This window comes from Schistocerca nitens, chromosome 2 (assembly GCF_023898315.1).
Source record: "Schistocerca nitens isolate TAMUIC-IGC-003100 chromosome 2, iqSchNite1.1, whole genome shotgun sequence".
In the NCBI taxonomy this organism is placed as follows: Eukaryota; Metazoa; Arthropoda; class Insecta; order Orthoptera; family Acrididae; genus Schistocerca; species Schistocerca nitens.
Genome location: NC_064615.1, coordinates 11947986 through 11954951, shown reverse-complemented (window position 1 = coordinate 11954951; position 6966 = coordinate 11947986). Strand labels below are relative to the sequence as shown.

The 6966-nt window shown below is 40.6% G+C and overlaps 1 pseudogene; it reads right to left on the bottom strand.

Annotated features, from left to right (window-relative positions):
* Positions 1 to 3275: 3275 nt before the first annotated feature.
* LOC126238701 (5S ribosomal RNA) lies at positions 3276 to 3393 on the bottom strand (annotated as a pseudogene).
* Between the last annotated feature and the right edge of the window lie 3573 nt (positions 3394 to 6966).

Here is a 6966-nt window from a genome sequence, read left to right as displayed (position 1 = left end):
ATTGTCACAATATTTCACACGATAACACAGAAAAGCACAATTTGAAGAGCAAAATAAGAAAACACATTAACATAGCACTGAAAATATCTAGTTAATTGCAAGCGCAGCTGCGAAATACTTGGTGCAAATCTACATGCATGCCACAACTGTTTTACTGTACAACAATGAAAAACTACAACTACAAAGGAAATTCTCTCTATGATTACACGCTAGCAATAAACAATAGCTACACTAATTACAGAAACTACAAGAAAAAAATCAGAAGATTCCAGTGAGGTATCCTCGGCTACGGGTCGACATATGTAACGTCCCCTTAGAGGAATTATTGAATTACTGTGCTGGTAAACCCCTTACGTTATGTGATTTTCAAACAGCTGAGCAAAACTGAACGTACTCAGACATTTCGCTCTTTACATATTCTGATCAACACTAAACTGACACACAATATTTTTTAGCGCAACGCAATCTGACTTTCAATAATCCCTACAAGAGAATGGCCCTGACTAACATTAACCTATACCTTTCACAAATCACTTACCTCACGAAAATCTTCGTTACTCAAACTACTGCAATACAGCGAGCGCCAATACTGCCAGCTAAATAAAAGATTCAAACTACTGAAGGCACTAACTACTGATAGGCTTAGTTAATTATTAAGTTACCTTAATAGTGTTCAAAAGTCATAATATATATATATATATATAGCAGTTCATGACATCCATTCTTACAAATGTACTGTTTCTGATGGACACACGTCCAGATCATCCGCTCACAAAAATCCGCCGTCTCACTTCCCCACATCCACCACCGCTGGCGGCTCACCTCCAACTGCGCAACGCTACGCGGTGTTAACAGCCGACTGCCCAACGCTACAATAGCCAACAACAATGCAAACCAGCCACAGACTGCACACAGCACAGTCAGTGATTTTTCATACAGAGCGCTACGTGGCGGTGGCGTTACCAATATAAGAACCTAAACAGCCTACTTACAAACTTCGAGACGGACAGCGCCTCTCCTACAGCGTCTGCGACTGGAAACGCTTTCTAACTTACTAAACGAAGCTGTGACGCTGCTCTTCTTAAGATATTCTCATTTTCTCAACTTATCTGGTACTGATGACCAATATTCATGTTTCTGTAAAAACGAGATTTTTGTAATCTGCTTCACGCATGGACTACATTTGAAAATTCTTCCAATGAAAATCTTAAACATGGATGCGAATCAGCATTTGAAGAGATTGGAAAAATCAGGCAACCAGTTGCCAGATTAAGGTCTATTAGCCCTTGACCTAGGTTTCGATATTTCTAAAAATATATTCTTCGGAAGAAGTGGGCCTTGTTACAGCATATGGTGGTACATCAGATTAGCTAAGCAGAGCGTTCCATGCCATATACAAAAGTGACGTAAAAACAAGCATTATAACATGCCATGCCTTTAGATAGCGGCCATATTACATTTAGCGTACTCCAGAATAAATGTCCTCTGGTAAATACGCACTGGTTGGGGCTCTGGCCAAAATAAAATTCTAACAAGTCTCACAGGATAAAATATTTGCATCAGTTTAGAGTATATCATGCCAGGGACAAAGGCCTTTGTCTCTGTCATGATGTACGTTTAACTGATGCAAATATTTTATGATCGTCAGTGTTATATACGACAAGAGCCGGTGGCTTCAGCTAATCTGATCCACCACCACGCGATGTTACAAGACCCACACCTTCTGAAAGAGGTATTTTCAGAAACATCGAAACATCGGTCAAGGACTAACAAACCTTTTGCACCTGGTTGGCCGAATTTTTCAACCTCTTCTTATAGTGAATGTCAGTCTGGCATCGGCCTCTCTTGCAATAATTTTTATTTGATCGTTCCACTTTAAATCTCTCCGTGCGCATACTCAATTTGCAATCACGTAATCGTAAAATAACGAATCTGTCCGAATAACATAATATTAACATGTGTACGTAGAAAATTGAAGTACCGATCTATAACATTAACTATACAAAGAGGCCAGTAAAACTTGCAAAATTTGAAAGGTGCTTTATCTAAGATGTGCACACCAACTCATGTGTAGCCGTTAAGAGAGAAAATGCAGTAGACAAACACAAATGAGAAAAGTTTACCTCTCGTCTCCCACAACGCTACCGATTTCTACCCCGATACACATTTAGGTGCTATGTTAGAAATGACACACGAAAGTAACAACCTTGCATGAAATCGCATTCTAAGAAAGTCCAGGAGTGATTGCTGCACAGGGTTCATTTGCAGTAACAAATGTATACCGGGGAGGTATAACGCCGCAACTGCTAGGCCGTTAACGTTGTCAGCAGCGGAAAACAAAACATCGTAGTAACGAAGCGTTCGGGGGAAAGACTGATTTATACACAACGTTGTTGGTTAGCGTCGTGTTTTGGTTTACTTTCGTCTAAGAGTAACTGAACTAACTATGTGTTCATTTGAAGCCATTTCCACAGAATTTGAAGTAATTCCTAATTTTCAGTTTCTTCTTTTTGAATACGTACGATTGCCCTACTGAGCTTACTAACGAGTCGAACTGAAAGCAAAAGAGCTCGTGAAACAAAATGTTTTGCGTTAACAAAGTAATAGTAATAATATGGACATTGATAATAATAATTCTATTGTGGTTTTCAAAGATTTTGTGAAATGTGCACAGTACGTAAGTCCAAAGAATTTTGAGAGCTACAATTGCGATTTTTGTAATGCAAAACATTTCGCATCTGAGGTTACATACGTGATGCAACGGTATGCACATTGTGTTTCCGTAAGGTAAAAAAAAGTTAGCTGCCGCCGTTAACACTTTATTTTTTCACATGATGCAACAAGTAAAGAGAAATCAAAAAAAAAAATATTTCAATATCATTCGCAGCTACAGAGCAGGATTTGCTAAGGTCAGTTCCGAGACTAAAATTACAGATATACTTTAAGATACACGATATTTTTTATAATAGATCAGGTCCAATGCCTTCTACGTATTGTTGTACACCATGGTATGCGCCGTTATACTTCATGACAACAGCGTAGTGTTCGGTTAAGAACTTAGGAACTCTCCGTCCGAGCAAGGCCTTGGAAGGCCCAACGGACCGACCGGCCGCCGTGTCATCCTCAGCCCATAGGCGTCACTGCATGCGGATATGGAGGGGCATGTGGTCAGCACACCGCTCTCCCGGCCGTATATCAGTTTATGAGACCGGAGCCGCTACTTGTCAGTCAAGTAGCTCCTCAGTTTGTGTCAGAAGGGCTGAGTGCAGCCCGCTTGCCAACAGTGCTCGGCAGACCGGATGGTCACCCATCCAAGTGCTAGCCCAGCCCGACAGCGCTTAACTTCGGTGATCTGACGGGAACTGGTGTTACCACTGCGGTAAGGCTGTTATCCAAGAACTTAGAAACTGCACACGAATAAAATTCCTTGCATCAAGAGTGACTCTCGGTAGATTAGGGATTTACGTCGACGTTCACGGGACGTAACTCCCCAATCTTCCTACATTTAGCAGTCATTTTCTACGTAGACTACAGCTCGTTCTCATATTGCAAAATGATAATTGGCTATGTTGCTGCCACAGAATAGAGGGAAGACAGAAAGGAAAACAGAGGATGGCTCCTTTGATATTATGAAGAGAAGCGTTGCACTCGACGCCAGATTGAGACAGAGTAAATGTGAGACAATATCTGCTTACTACTGCAGCTTGACATGGACATTTTTATAAAACGGAACTATTTTTACCGACTAAATGAAACCTTTTACGAAAGGAAAAGCTAATGTAATCTAAAATTCGACCAACCCAGCTAATACAACCTATTTTCGCCAGAAATGTGGAAGTTTATTCACCAAAATGAATCGGAAAGATTTATAGTTTCTAATTTCTTACCAAAGGGGATGGCTGACATTAAGACTTCGACGAAGTGCAACAGCTTTCCGATCTGCTCACCTCCATTTCGCTCCCTGTTCTTGCACCCAATTTTTATCAAATTTTTAAAACAATAACGCACGAAAACATGCAAACGACGGATTGGTTGCTACTCATATCTATAAACAATCACGCCCTGTTAGAAAAATACATTGCAGTAATTAATAAGCAAATGACTCAATAACAGCTAACTTTAACACAAGAATAAAAATGCGTAATATATTGAGCCAGAGTGCAAAATACAACACAATTACATAGAACTGATAAAGTCTTGCCAGACATAAAACAAATAACACACGAACGAATAGATTAGTGCAGTAACACAGAACCACATCACTAACTTCACAGGAGGAATGTGTAAGTAATGTGAAACTCTGTAGGATGTCATGTTATTGCACCCAGTGTTCCAATGACAGTAAAAAAAAGCAGAATCTATGTCATTTTCCTTCTGTCTTGCTAGTTTCATATCCATTCATTAATGTAGCACCTACAGCAAAATATCATATTATGCTTATCCATTACGGATATTTTAGAACCGTGACTGTATATTGAATGTAAATAAGTTATACAGAATTGCAACCAGTCACTTTTTTGAATAATTATGTTTTATTCCACGAACCGGTTTTCAAAATATCATATATATACATCACGGATGGGTCACTTTTGTTGATTTGTAATTTTTTTCAATTTTATTAATCTTTTTCAAATCTCTATTTGACTCTCTAACTTCAAAAAACAAAGAGTTCTCATTGTGACAAAAAGTTTTATTAAATACTGCAGAGGAACATCCATGCGTAAGTGGCTGACTTGCACACTCTGCATTAATCTAATCAACTTATTTCTAACATTGTTTGTTGCCATTAACCTGAGAATGTTGTCAGCAAAAATTTTCTCCAGATATTCAATGTGAGGTATAAAGGTTGAGCTTGCGCGTTTTAGGTTTCCAAAGATATCCACATTCTTGTTCTCATTTGCTAGAAAATGAGAATACAGGCTGGTATAGTTATAATTTTCGCCTTGAATATGTCAAGCAGCACACTACTAAGGCTCCAATATAACATTAAGACATTGTTTTTTCTACTCACCTGCATGAACTCATATTTATCTGCATTTATAGCTAGCTGCCATTCATCACACCGGCTGTTTTGCAGTGAATCATCTCGTGTTCTCGTACACCTTAGTATTTTCAGCGAACAGCCGCATGTTACTGTTTACTCTTTCCGTTAGATCATTTATGTTTGTAGAGAGTAATAGCGGTCCTATCACAATTCCCAGGAGAACTCCCGACGATACTCCGATGAACACTCGCCATCGAGGACAACGTACTGGGTTCTGTTACTTACGAAACCACCCACATATCTGGGAATCCATTCCGTATGCTCGTACCTGTATCAAACACTTTTCACAAATCTAGGAATGCGGAATCTGCTTGTTGCCCTTCATCCATGGTTCGCAGGATATCATGTGAGAAAAGGGAAAGCTCAGTTTCGCTCCCTAAAACTGCGCCGACGTGTGGGACGGAGCTTTTCCGTCTCAAGGAAACTTATTATATTCGAACTTAAAGATAGTTCAAGAATTACTCTGTAGCCTACCGATGTTAAAGATATAGGTCTATAAATTTGCGGGCCCGTTGTTTCACTGTCCTGATACAGAAGAGTCACCTCCACTTCTTTCCAGTCGCCTGGGACTTGACGTTGGACGAGAGGATCGCGATAAATGCAAGCTAAGAAAGGGGCTACTGGCGCAAAGTAGTGTCCGTAAAACCAAACTGCGATACTGCTAGAACCTGGCGACTTATTTGTTTTCAGCAGCTTCTCAGCTTTAGGGATGCCCGTTTCTATGCACCCCTCCCCCCACAATGGAGTCTGTACGACAGTCAAACCATCCCCCTGAGTGAACGATTTTTTTGCACGTGAATTTCTTATACTTCAACTTTCCTTTCTCTGTCTTCTATTGCCACAGTAGACGGGTCTGGTCGACGAGTGCCTGGACAGAAGCATTAACTCCGCTTAGTGATTTTAAACAGAACTAGAATATTCTCGGGTTCTCCTTAAATCCCTTCGCTAAGCTATGACTTTGGAAGCTTTTGTACGCTTTTCCCATCGATCTTTCAACAGATTCACGAATTTCTAACGAGTTTTGCCTGCAGGCATTCCCATGTTGAAACTTCCTGGCAGATTAAAACTGTGTGCCGGACCGAGACTCGAACTCCGGACATTTGCCTTTCACCGGCAAGTGCTCTAACATCTGAGCTAACCAAGCACGACTCACGCACCGTCCTCAGAGCTTTACTTCTGCCAGTACCTCGTCTCCTACTTTCCAAACTTCACAGAAGCTCTTCTGCGAACCTTGCAGAACTAGCACTCCTGGAAGAAAGGATATTTCGGAGACGTGGGTTAGCCAGTGCTAGTTCTGCAACGTTCGCAGGAGAGCTTCTGTGAAATTTGGAAAGTAAGAGACGAGGTACTGGCAGAATTGAAGCTATTAGGACGGGTCGTGATTAGTACTTGGGTAGCTCAGATGGTAGAGCACTTGCCCGCGAAACCAAAATGTCCGGAGTTCGAGTCTCGGTCCGGCACACAGTTTTAATCTGCCAGGAAGTTTCATATCAGTGCACCCTCCGCTGCAGAGTGAAAATCTCATTATGAAATCATTCCCATGTTATTTTTGGAACCTAGAGTGGAACAGTCTTGCTACCTCATCATTTTCCAAAGTCTGGCATTAAGCCACTGTTAGTTTTTTCATCCTTAATCCACGTAGACGGCACATATTTCTGCAGAGATCGTGTTACCAAATCTGTTTAAATTTTGCCTATACTCCCTCTACGTCTGTCATCATCGTCACCTTCATCTTCACCATCATCATCATCATTTACATTAATGGATTAGGTTCCAGATAAGCCTCTTAGCTCCTTTGCTTCCTGGACCGACTTGCATACCTCACATGTTTGCCTACATCTTGCGAAATTGTTTTTTAAGATTCTCCCTTATTGCATTTAGTCTACATGTCGCTTCCATTCCTGCTTATATTTCTCGATTTT